General features: G+C 32.0%; 1 long non-coding RNA gene across 1 annotated transcript; it reads left to right on the top strand.

The window, feature by feature from the left end:
- Positions 1 to 11,755: 11,755 nt before the first annotated feature.
- On the top strand, positions 11,756 to 13,546 carry LOC136273543 (uncharacterized). Its single transcript, XR_010711701.1, has 3 exons — positions 11,756 to 11,889; positions 12,848 to 12,912; positions 13,303 to 13,546. It is a non-coding gene; the product is annotated as an uncharacterized lncRNA (long non-coding RNA).

The following is a 13,546-nucleotide window of genomic DNA, read 5'->3' as shown; positions in this document are numbered from 1 at the left end:
TCATTTGTCAGACTGCATCCACTATTGAGTTGACCCCATATTGACCCTGCTTAAACAATTTCTTATTAAATTTGAGTATTACATGTAAGTAGGTGTAGACACTTATCATTTTTATATGAGTTATAATAAGAAGGAAGGAGTATTTCTTTCTTAATGTATTGCATCAAATACAATGTAGGTCATGACCTTATGGGACTGTTCTGACCCCACGAAACAGGAAAATACAAAATATCTTCTAATGTCATTATGATGCATCAAATGGTGTAAAGTACATTAATGACCCCCAGGTGTTGTCTTTAACCCCCCCCCCCCCCCCCCCCCCGCCTTTATGAAATAGGAAATGCTATGATACACTGTATATTTTGTTAACTTCTGAGATCTGAGATTCTCATCCCTAAACCATATAATTTATTTTTGCTCTTTGTGTCATTGCGCGTAAAATTGTATATAGATTATGCCCCCTTGGAGACACCCTGACATTTTAGAACTAGAAATGATAATGTATTTTATCTTATTCATATGTTATACAGTAGTGTTTGATCCATGTGGGTAATTCCTATAGCCTGATGTCACTGCTTTGGAGACTTTACAATTGCCCCAAATAGGCGAATACACATTGAAGTGATGCAATATAACATTTTGTTTATAAATCTTAAAAATTGAATTAAGCAATTTCCAAAATGTTAATGTGAATCACGAGAGAAAAAGCAATCAAGAAATGATTTAAAATTTGCTACTGTACACATGTAAGATTGTAAATATTAAGAAGACTGAATCTTTATAACCAGGTTAGATTGGGGGGGGGGGGGGGGGGGGGGGGGTGAATGTGGAGTATAAACATTTATAATTTGAATCATTTATTGTTATTAATTTTAATTTGTCAATGAATACTACTTATTGATCCCAAGGTAGATCGAAATATGACCTCTGATCATATCTCAATAGATCATTTGTCAATTATGCAAGGTGTAATATAAATTTTTTTAAGAATAACATTTTTTACCAGTTTATAAAAGTTTTTAGACACCCTAATTATATTTTGATTTTAATAGATCATTCGACAAGGGAGGGGGGGGGGAGAACAGTTTATATTTGAGTTTGTTTGGGAGTGGGGGTTCCAAGTCATATATTTGACAATTTTTAATGTAATTTAAAATAAGACTAAGCCATACTACAGTCATGAACATGAATAGTATAGAACAAAAGACAAACTAATACATGTATATATATATATATATATATAGGAAGTATTACAAAACAGATGATTGATCTATATCTGGGTTCTTAAATTGAATCATATATCATGTACATATTATAGTATTGTTTCTTTGATCAAGGCATTTAAGATGGTATGTAGGTCATGATCCCAAGTGCTCTTCCTGAAATTATTAAATATCATTGAGATCCCTACCTTAATCCAAAAATATTATTCCTCCTTAGGTCATGGAGGCGCATCAGATCATTATGGCATGTAAGTCATGACCCTAAGGGGTCATCCTGACCCCCTTAGAATCAGAAATTGTCAATTATCTTTAAATTATTGATGTTTGATGATCCTATCTCTATTTAATCTTTATTATTAAGTCTCCCGAATGAAAATTGGAGACTTATTGTTTTTGTACGGTTCTTAATACATGTATTACCGGTATTATGTACAAAACCCTAGGATATGATAGGCCTGCATCTAGTTGTGCACCCTGGTTTGATTTTTCTCATTTTGGGTTCGACAACCACTTTTCGGGGGAGGGGAGGGGGGGGGGGTGTCAAAAGGCTGTGGGGTCTAACATTGAACCTTGTAGGAAGAATCATAGACTCTACTGTAAATGGTAACTTGAAAACGGACAAAGATAATAATAAAGGGTTTTCATAATCATATATTGGCTGCTACTGGCAATATATAGGGTTTATTAGATCTGACCCCTGGGGTCATCCCCACCCCCCAGGAATTTGAAATTACCATATATCTCAGAAACTGTTATAATCATGACCCCTAAACCATATATATTCATGTTTCTAATGTCAAGGGGCATCAAATGTTATGTAGGTCATGGGCCCTGTGTGTGGTCCTGACCCCCTCAAACAGCAAGTCCCTTAATATCTTCAAAACAGTTGAGATCCCCACCTTTAAACCATATATATTCTTGTTCCTTGTGTCAAGGGGCATCAAACGGTATGTAGGTCATGGGCCCCGGGGGTGGTCATGACCCCCCTTGAACAGGAAGTGCACGAATATCTCGAAAACAGTTGAGATCCCCACCCCTTAACCATATATATTCTTGATCCTTAAAGGGCATCAAAAGGTATATACCGGTAGGTAATGGGCCTCAGGGTTAAATTTAATTTTTCAAAACCGTAATGCACATCTATGGAACAGCTCCTATCATATCCCAAGATATGATGAGTCTATCCATTTAATCATAAAAGGAGTTCTAGGATCTATGTTTTTTGAAGTGATAAACGTCAATTTTCTGCTACTTTTTGACTCCCTGGATGAAATTTAAATTTTTAAAACCTTACTGCACATCTATAGAACAGTCCTTATAATCATATCCCAAGATATGATTGTCTATCTCTTAAAACATAAGAGGAGCTCTTGGATCAATGGTTTTTTTTTAGCGATAAACGTCAATTTTCTGCTACCATTTGACTCCCTGGATGAAATTTAAATTTTTAAAACCTTATTGCACATCTATAGGACAGCCCCAATTATATCCCAAGAGATGACGTAGCTACTCCAAAAGTTGTAAATGGAGTTCTGGGAACCATATTTTTTTTGCCCACTGATCCCCTTAATAAAAAAAAATTCTGGAACCTGATCACGCCTCAATATGACACCCCCAATCATATTCTAGAAGATCATTTGGCTACCGCCAAAAAAAATTGACGTTTTTTAAACCAGTTTTTTGTTAAAAAAAAAAAATACACGTCATTTCTCAGCCATTAAATGACCCCCAGGACAAAATTGAAAATTCCGAAACCTTATTGCGCATCTATATGATACCCTAAAACATATTCCAAAAGATGATTTGTCTACTGTTGAAAATGTAGGAGGAGTTCGAGGAAGAAGGTTTTTTGTGAAAAAACGTCATTTTTTACCAATTATTTGACCCCCAGGACTAACAGAGAATTTTTGAAACCTTTTTACAAAACAACATGATACCCCAAATCAAACTCCAAGAGTTCAGTTTGCTGGTTTATAAGATGTAAGAGCAGTTTGAGAAAGTAAAACGTGACAGACGGACGGACGGACGGACGGAACAGGGTAACAACAATATACCCGAACTTTCTTTAGAAAGTGCGGGTATAAAGAGCGAAAATTACACGGGGCGAAAATAATCCAGTATACAGTTTGCATATATATTGTTATTAAGTCAACTCGCGTTCTTACTTACCCTGTTTTTAATATTTCTTCCATCAAAACTAAAGTCGTGCATACAAGAAACGAACTGGCTCAATTTCATATTTCAAAATCGGTAAATCTTAATCTTTATATAAGCTCTTAATAAATTCCCGTTAAATATATTCACTCCTTACGTAATTATTTTATATTATTTTAATGCAAGTGTATATTTTAAACTCCCATTGACTTTGATCCGCCAAAGGATGCCCAACACCTTACTCTCATTTTTGCTGTTTCAGACTACTTTATCGAAAATGAAAGTAGTTTTTGAAATTACTGTGGTTTCATTAATCTTCAAGGGTATCAATTTTCGTGGATAAAGTTTCAAGGATTTGTAAATTTGTGGCCAATGACCCCATCAATACAGAATGTTAATAGAAATTGCATTTCAATGAACATTTAATTTCATGGATCAACTTATAAACGAAATCAACGAAAATTGGTATTCAACGAATATTGATGACACCACAGTAATTTGAAAACAACTACACATCTCAAAAGTGTTGAAATATCAAAGGTATAATCAAGTACTCTCGTGCAGACATTTTGTAATTTATTGGCAAAAAGTCTTCATTTTTAGTATCGGTTCTTCACACAGGAAACAGAATGAAATTAGTTCCGTTGAACACTACTGTCTAACGAATTGTTCTGTTTCAAATATATCCAAAAAAGGTATAAAAGTAGAGTGGATTAGTTTTAAAATGCGGTTTTAAAAACTTTATGAATTAAAGTACAATACTTCTACAGAACTGAAGATATTGCCTTGATATGTTATTCTTTTATGTTAGAGAGAGAGAGAGAGAGAGAGAGAGAGAGAGAGAGAGAGAGAGAGAGAGACATACAGGCAGGCAGACAGAGAAAAGAGAGAGAGATTGTATACAAAAACATCAAAGGGATAAATGATATTTTACTGCGAGGAAATATTTGTCCAACTGTTCTAAACCATTCTATTAGCTTACTTAACCATTAATTTGACTGATTTAGAGAGGCAGCATAAACAAAATTAAAATATTATCAATAATTGCCAGGGATTATTTTGTGATAATAATTATTTTTAAAAACAGGTGGTTTTGAATGAAAGTAAGTACCAATTGTCAATCAAAAAGCAAGCTATAGAAATTATTTTGTCAGAAAAGTGATGTTAGTGTTTTTTAATAAAAAATTTAAATGTTTTTATATAGATCTGAGTAAAAAGCATCAAAATTGTTTGATACCTTTTAGGATCATTCAAATGCGATGTCGTAAATATCATCCGTAAATCTATTGGAAGTTGGACATAATTTGATTATCAATTGAATTTTAATTTGATTTGATTGGTCACAAAGAATGATTTTGATAAAATTAAATTAGTTTTTTTTTTATAAATTGAATAAAGTTTCATACCAAAGATTGCATCGTGTGACATCAGTTTTAAGCATCTATCAACATTATCATTAATAGTCCAAAAAGTTAGTTTCAAACTAGATTTCTGCTGTGATATGAAGGACAGATCGATAAATCACAAAATAATCATTTAACTCATTACAAAAAATGTCTTTATTGTACAAAATAACCCTATATATTAATTAATATTTACAAGTATCCATGTTTAGTTTGAAAATTGAATTATGCATGGTCAGAAAGAGGTGATGTTGGCTCAAGTTAATTTCATGAGGAAGCTATTACATGTAACCTCAGTTTTGTTTAACATTGTCTTTTATTATCCCCACTGCTTCTGTGTGAGTAACAATATTGTGATGATTTAACTGTCTTATCTTCTTAAAAACACTCTTATGATCTTTAATAAAAACCGTATAGAAGTACCAAACTAACGTTAAAATTTTATTCGGTGGGGGTGGGGGTATGTAACAATGGATAAGTCATTGCTCACTGAATCTTTTCACGATTTAGATTTTACTTAGTGAAGATTTTATCGAAACCATCTGAATCTTTTTATCTATCTCTCTCTCTCTCTCTCTCTCTCTCTCTCTCTCTCTCTATCTATCTATCTATCTATCTATCTATCTATCTATCTATTAAATGCAGATTTTGCGTTGTCTTATATATCCAAATTATCTTGTTAAATCTTGTTATATCTTTTGTCACAATTAAGGGGGACAAATTGTATTACCCATGTTTGCATTTGAGACTATGTGAAATGATTGTAAATCAAAGAACAAGTCATAACTCCGGGTTTCTTTTTCACTTACACTCTGTCCAAAGATATCCTGGATTTATAAATTGCATGGTATTTATAAATACCTTAGGGTTTAAACGATGTTCATTCAAAAATATGAAAGATTTCCATGCTAAAAAATGTTATGTCTATTATGTCTACGGTGATTTTGTATTGCAGTAAGCCCGGATGATAACGTTGTAAAATTGCGCGATGTATTTCGAGTTTATTCCGAATGGAGAAAAGATGTAAACATTCCCATTAAAAATCTTCGTAAGGAATCTTTTTTTGTTCCTGTGAATTTTTCCAAGTGAAAGATGATAGTGTGTTAATGAAATTACCTTGGAAATTATCCCTTTCAACTATTTCAATTGCACTTCTTTCACAGGTATGTGTATTTTTATTTAAAATTGTCCAAATGTGCTGCATAAATATCTTTGGACAGACTATAGTCGCAAACGCTTAACAATGATCGTTAACCAACAACACAATACTTTTTACATTTTTATCCACATTTAAATTAGTAAAAGCTCTCAATTGCATATCATTGTAGATTTAATAATCAAATATATAAAGTTACAGTTTTTAATTCATTCAATTCAATTCATCGATGTTGCCATTGGTTATTATTAATGAACATTTTTATTTTATATTACTTTATCAGCAACTTGTGGCCATTCTAGGTCTTCTTAATTGTGTGACTATGAACATATTTCTGGATTATGTAATTTGTCATCCTGTGTGTGGATGCCTTCAAAAACTCGACATGAATTATTCATTCGATACTAGTATCTTATTAAAGACCATGGAATCTTCATCTTTAGTAGAGAAATGTCCTTCTACAGTATCAACACGCACAGGTCTGCTTTACTACTCTTTTCGTTATTTTTATGTTAAAATTGTATCTCTGATTAGTTTCCCTAAATAACTATTGATATCCCCTGAAGAACTGTCGGTTCATTTTTAATACAGCAATCGTTTCAACTATTGTCAAACGCTCGTGTTTGTCAATTCATACTATCACATGCGCCTCATTCCTTTTGGTTAAATTTGTTAGTTAAAAGTGTAAACTGATTAACCGAAACTGTTTGACTGAAACGGTTATTATTCTCATTTTTTACGTTACGTAAATATTATATACTTTGTGCTCGTCCTTTTGATGATGAAAATCTTTGCCATTGAGGACACAAGTTTGAAGAACAATTGTTTGGAGAACTGTTTTGGTCGTTATTGCCTGGCGATCACATTGGACGTAAGCAACACAAATTTTCAAAATCCTGTTCCTCGGTTCAGAGCATATGTATGGTAAAGGTGGTAACATGTACGATGAGGCCTGTTACAGCAAACTGACACTCAGAGTGTACAGTTAACCTGATAGAAAATGTAAACCGAAGAACCAGTCATCATGATGGAAAGCAACCTCATCTACAAATATCTAACACGATTGAAGCTATTATGTGCCTGCAAACTTTATAAACTTTATTGTTCTTCTTAACTCGTTTTAATTTACATCTATAAGTTATTTCAAAATGTATTAAAGTAAGGTTATAATGATTTTGATAATATTAACTCAAATGTTTTGTCAAAGATTATCAATAAAATTTATTTCTCCATAAGAATTTGTAGGGAACGAATATGGCGTATACATAATGCGATTAGTTTTTCTGCTATATGTATCAGACAATTTGTAATATCACAAATCGGGTTTTTTTTGTCTGACAAGGTATAGTGTAGCACAACTTAAGAGTTAGCTACTAATCTGCTAGTTTTTATGGGCTTACATTTTTAACAACGTTATGAAATTTCTTCAATGCGTTTCATGATCAATTTATGTACCGTTTGAAAATCAAAAATTGATGATTACATTTTTATTACATTGTCATTTTATCCATATTGATATTGTAATGTGTCCTATGCAATACTCAAAAAAAGCCACAATTTAAAAATAAGACCTTTTAGAATCTCATTTTGTTTTACAAACTTGAAAAAATTTAAAAAAGGATATTTTTATATATAGGAGCTTTTTGGGTTCCAGGAAAACTTGCTGTAAAACTGAAAACTGGTGAAGAATATATATGTAAATACGAAGTTCAAAAAAAAATATAATGACTATGTGACTACCTTCATATATCATATTTTTTTTCACGAAAACACGGCACGGAGCCTCGAGAAGTATATGGAGTTAACTCGCGAAAAAACTTTTAAAATGCCCGATAATACAAAAACTATCTCAAAAGTTATTTGCAAAGAACTGTATGCGTAACGTCCAATTTCCGCCCCCGTATTTTATAAATTTGAAAAAAAAAATCATATCATTAAGATAATTTGATAAAGCATAAACCTGATAAAAATAGTTACAGATATTAAAAAGATTTTTTTTTTCTCATTTCTCGCCGCATTTTCTCAAAAGCATGAAAATTTCATCAGGTTTTCTTCCTATTCAAGAGTAGGAGGTATAGAGCGCAATGTTGCTTCAAAACCATTTTTACATACATGTATATTATTGTTCATATTATTTTGCATATCATATTTAAAAATGGTGTTGGAGTAAGTATGTGCTTCCTTTTTTATTAAAAAAAAATTAAGGAAGTCCACCATTTTTGGCTAAAATACGTACTTTTTGTGAAGTTAGCCCATTATTAAAATATCATATTTTTATTAAGACATCGATTAGACAATTTATCTTTATAAACCTTAACTAGATATATATTAACCTATCTTAACGCGAATTTCTAAAACTCTATTCATAACTTTGAACTTTGGGGCATAATTCACTTCTTCCCGCACGTAGTTCTTTGTGTTTTACTGTAAACATTTTATGAGGGTGATGCTTATTGAAATATTGACATCAAATGGCCCAAAGTAAAACAAAATATCAGTAAATATTTTGATAAATGATAAGTAACGTTCAGGTTTTCCTTGTTGTTGTTTTCAAAATCGGATAACAAAAATATTTTTCATAAAATGGATTGAAAAAGCCGCGGCCTATTTTCATTACGGTATTTATTTAAAAACTGTCAGAAGTCTTCCAATAAAAATCGTGGTTAATTTTTTTTTAACGATTATCACTGAATTATTATCATCGTTCAGTCCCTTTCACAATTGGTTCGTAAACTGTTGCCAAAATAATCGTATATGAAAAATTACTCGTACGATTCAGAGCGACCATTGTGCGATGTAAATGCATTTAATCTTGCAATTGATCGTGCGTCTGGATGCGACTGCTGTACTATGAAAGCGGATGTTGTAAGATTATGCGATGGGATCGCACGAATGAATAAATGATCGGACGATTGAATGTGCGCCAATCGGATAGGACGTGCGACGCTCGTCCGATTATGTGTTTCATCGTAGGAATGCTCGTGCGAGTCAGAGGGGGTATATATACATGTCCCACCCGTTTCCGACGCTCTTCATTAATAGTTGAAAAGAAGATACCGCCCAAGAAGATAACAAAAGCAACAGCCAAAATCAAGGACAATTGTGGCCTGAAACAGATATCTTTATACTGTATAGGGGAACTATTCGCCCCGTTTTATTTTCGCTCATTTCGCTCTTTTTGTCAGTTAACGGATTAAAACTTGGCGGATTCCAATCATTATGTCTCATATCATCTCTCTTTTACGACAACATTGTTGGAGCAAATTCAAGACAATGCAACACAGTACGTAGATACGGGGCGAAAATACCCTGTATCTAGTACATACTAGTGGCAAAGCATGGAAATCGAAACCAAAAAATCTTGCAATGATAGTAAAACGTTGCAAGATTACAAAAGTCACGCTGAGCAACAGTCTCATGGTCGCACAACACACGCATAAAAAGCTGCAATTTTTCTTACGATCTTTAAAAATCGTGCATCGCTCTTGCGTTGTGAAACGTTCGTACTAATGTTCGTGCGTTGGATTGCAATAATTTGGATCGCATTCGGTTGCGTCTGAATAGTGTGCATGTCCACTATTTTGTGGAGACTTGATGCGACCACAAAAACCCATGCAACGAATACGAGAGCTCGTGCAACGTATGCGATAGCTCGTGCGAAGCCAAAAAATTCCGATCGCAAAGTGTTGTAAAGTGCTCGTGCGCCAATTGTGAAAGGGGCTTTAAAAATACAGGTTTTACAAGTGACAATTAAGATCAACTGTATTTAGGACAGATTAAGGTGGCTCACTACACCGTGAAATATCTTCTCAAATCAGCAGAAAATTACTTGATTAATTACGACAAATACTGTGGCAGAATCATATATATATATATGATAAGTGTATTGTTATTATAATGTATTCTAGTAATATAATTATGCTGTGTGTTACATATTGAATAGTCAAGGTTATTATTTTAAATAGATTTTACTTACATCAGGTAGTCTTTGATATTTTTTAAGCAATAAGTATGCAGTCAAGCATAGTGTTTGGCTGGTCAGTGAAACTCTCTTAGGTATATTATTAAACATTGGCCAACTATTAGATATGTCTTTTAATCCAATTGGTGTTTTAGTTTTTTATTCTGTTTTTGGATTGGCTAGCAAGGTTTTCCCTCCAAAAGTTCTTAGATTTTGGTTACTCTTTGTCATGATCTTGATTTGGGCAGTCACAGTATATTTATGACAGACTTGACAAAAACCTAATACTGATCTAAGACTGACATTTCCTCTGAATTGATTCACATGACATTACATCATATGGCATTAATCAGATTTTTGATCATGGTCCGTTCCCATAGAATGGTATGATTGATATAATTCATCTACATTTAATTATGATTCAATAAATGTCATTTGAATAAGTAAAAGTGAATATATTTTATGTAATTGTCTAATATTGGGAGCCTTATATTTGTATATAATATATGAATGTAATATGAAGTTATCTCCCTTGCAATTGATTTAATTACTATTAATAGTATTGAGATTGTATATCAGAAATTCTAATATGGTAATATGTCTATTTTAAACAATTTTATGCCTGATATATGTTATACAATTGTTACAGGGTCAAAATTCATAATACATAAAGCCAAGTCAGAACCTTCAACAGCCTTGGGTTATTTATCCTATGCAAGCACTGTTACAATACCATAATTTATAAGAAGTATCTAAGTCTAATAAATAAAAAGTTATGCAATTTTGGATGAAAAATTACATTTTCAAAAATTTATATTAGTTAACATGAACAAAAGCTCCAGGCGGATTCGAACTCATGATCTACGATTCAGAAGGTCAATACTTCAACCACTGAGCTACGATGATATACAGCCCAATTGAACGATATAAACAGTTTAACAAAACATTGAAATCGCCATCTTGTGACGTATTGTCTTAAAAAGTGTAAGTGTACGTGTAGGGAGGTACCTTAAAAAAGTCTATATAAGAGTCAATATCAATGCGCGTTATCATGGAATATTAGTTTAATCTTTCAAAGTTTATCCTTTTTTCTCTTAAAAAATGTTAAAAGAAAATAGAAGACATGACAATGACAATTTTTGTTAGAGTAACTTAATGCAAGTTCGTTTTTTTTTGCGGGGGGGGGGGGGGGGGGGGGTATGGGGCTTTTTTTTTTTTTTTTTTAGAGATTATGTCAGTAGGTCAGCAAATTAAAACAAACGTTACGCCAGTGTTTTGATAGTATAATTTCCAAAGAAACATGTTGAATTTTTTAAAAAACGGCAATGTAAGGAAGTATTTTTTTTATTTCAATAACGAAAACATTTAGTAAGCTAAACGTACTTTTAAAGGTGCAATATGGTCCATATTTTTTACATTCCACTTTTACATAAATCATGTGCCTAAAGCTCATATGAAATGCTTCGGATACAATTTGATAAAATTTACAACTTCAAAAAAATATTTCTTCAAAGGGATGGGTTTTAAAATGCATCTGCGAAATCATCATGTCAAATGTGTGATGAGACGGCAAGTTTCATGGACAACTCATAGTAAAAATATTTTTCAAAACTGATGCCCCTGAATAACTATTGAACATGATTATAGTCTAAGTTCATACTTTTTCAAACACTAATCTCCATTGACTATTCAGACAAATTGGAATCACGTAGAGACTTTATAACGTGTAAGCATGTTTCATGAAGTTGTGAATGAGGAATTAAGTTTCCTGTTTAAATATTCAAAACTATCAAACGGCTATATATTTGATTTAGGAAGTTTATGCATTTGTATAATGTGACATAAATTGTCAACATAATTTTGATATTGTTTGTGTGGTATTTTCATCGACATGGATGTTGCGATCATTTGTTTGTTGATGTTTGTCATCATCTCACCTACCTGTACCCTAAAAGGGAAACATATTTGTACAAAGAAAGTGACAGCAGAAAGGTAAAGTTTTATTGTCTAAATATTTAATTATGAAAAATTTAATTCATTGTTATATATATTCTGTTTGTCGATTTGCAGTCTAATATATTGGAATCATCATAATCCTTCGACCATTCTGCCTTTTCTATCTAGACCTTTCCGGGCATAATATTTCAAAATAATTTACTGTTTTAATATACAATTTTTTTAATTATCTTATATCAATATTCTTTATGTTTTGGGCACATATAATTTATAGAAAATGATGGTTCTGCGTTTTTAATTTTTTAAAATTATTGTTCAGCGATTGGACTAAAAACTGGATTGATCTGTTTCCTCCTTACATTTCACTATGGATCTGACAATTCAATATTTTCTCAGATTGTTGATTTTTTTTTTTTGGAGACTCAGTTATTTAAGAAGGCTTAAATTAAAAATGATTTAGTGGAATTTCACAAAACTGTAGCTGTTCATTATATTTAATGATCTTAACTTATAAAGCCGATGATTATGACGATAATTAAATTATTCTTGAAATAATAGTAGCATTAGTAGATGTGCAAATACTTTTAGTTAGTTTGTTAATAATTCATTTATATCATGCAATATACCAGTGCTTGAAATTACAACAAATACTTTTTTCAGTTTTTGTTGAAAATTAATGTAAGTCATGCAATAGTCCAGTGCTTAAAATAAGACTGTAATATCTTTAATATTTTCTGTGCATGAATGGTACCTAAGACAAGGCTAGCTGAACACATTAGTTTTGTAAACATCGTAAAAGAAATCTTGGATGTTAGAAAACTTATTAAATCTTCAACAAACAAAATTTTTACATCTTTTAGTTGTTAAACTGCAGGAGTCAGTATGGAGAAATAAATATTCTTAGTTGGACACACTAAGTTTGCATTTATCTAAATAACAGCATATACATTTATTCTGAATGCGTTAATTTTTTTGTTCAAATCTTTATATAAAGTGGACTACTTGAATCAAAGAAGACCTGTTGTAAGGACTTTGAAGAAAAGAATGATGAGTGTTTAGGTAGGTACATGTCTGAGATCAATTATACCCTTGTAGTAACATATAATAGTGCCTATTGCTTAATTTGTATCATTGAGTTTTTTCTATTCTGCTATTAGTATATACACTGTAATGTAAAGTTGTGTAAAACTTGATATTTAAGATACAGTTTGAAAGGTAAACCTTAGAGACTATCTTTTTAAATATAAATACATATATTGTCTAAAATAACGACAAGATAATTTACTAATTAAATTTAAACATTTAAAATCGACGTACAAACATTTTACTATCAAATACAAATTGAAATCAAAACAATACAAATTTATCACAAATGTCAATTAGTACGATAAAATTTGAAATGACGTTTAGTATAATCAAAACATTTATTGACTTGTTGTATGCTTTCAGAATGCAGTCCCGGCTTTATTGGATGGAACTGTACTGACAGGTGTCCAGAGAATTATTATGGAAGAAAATGCATAACAGAATGCAGCTGTAATGAGACACAAATTTGTCATCATGTGTGTGGATGCTTGCAAAGATTGGACTTGGATATTTTAAATATAACAAAGAATGGTACTAGAATCTTTTTAGAGAATGTGACGTATTCGCCTTTTGCAGAGGAGTGTCCTACTAAAGATATGTTATCCAA

This window comes from Magallana gigas, chromosome 3 (assembly GCF_963853765.1).
Source record: "Magallana gigas chromosome 3, xbMagGiga1.1, whole genome shotgun sequence".
Lineage (NCBI taxonomy): Eukaryota > Metazoa > Mollusca > Bivalvia > Ostreida > Ostreidae > Magallana > Magallana gigas.
Note: the sequence above shows the minus strand (reverse complement) of the source record. Positions and strands in the feature narration are given on the sequence as shown.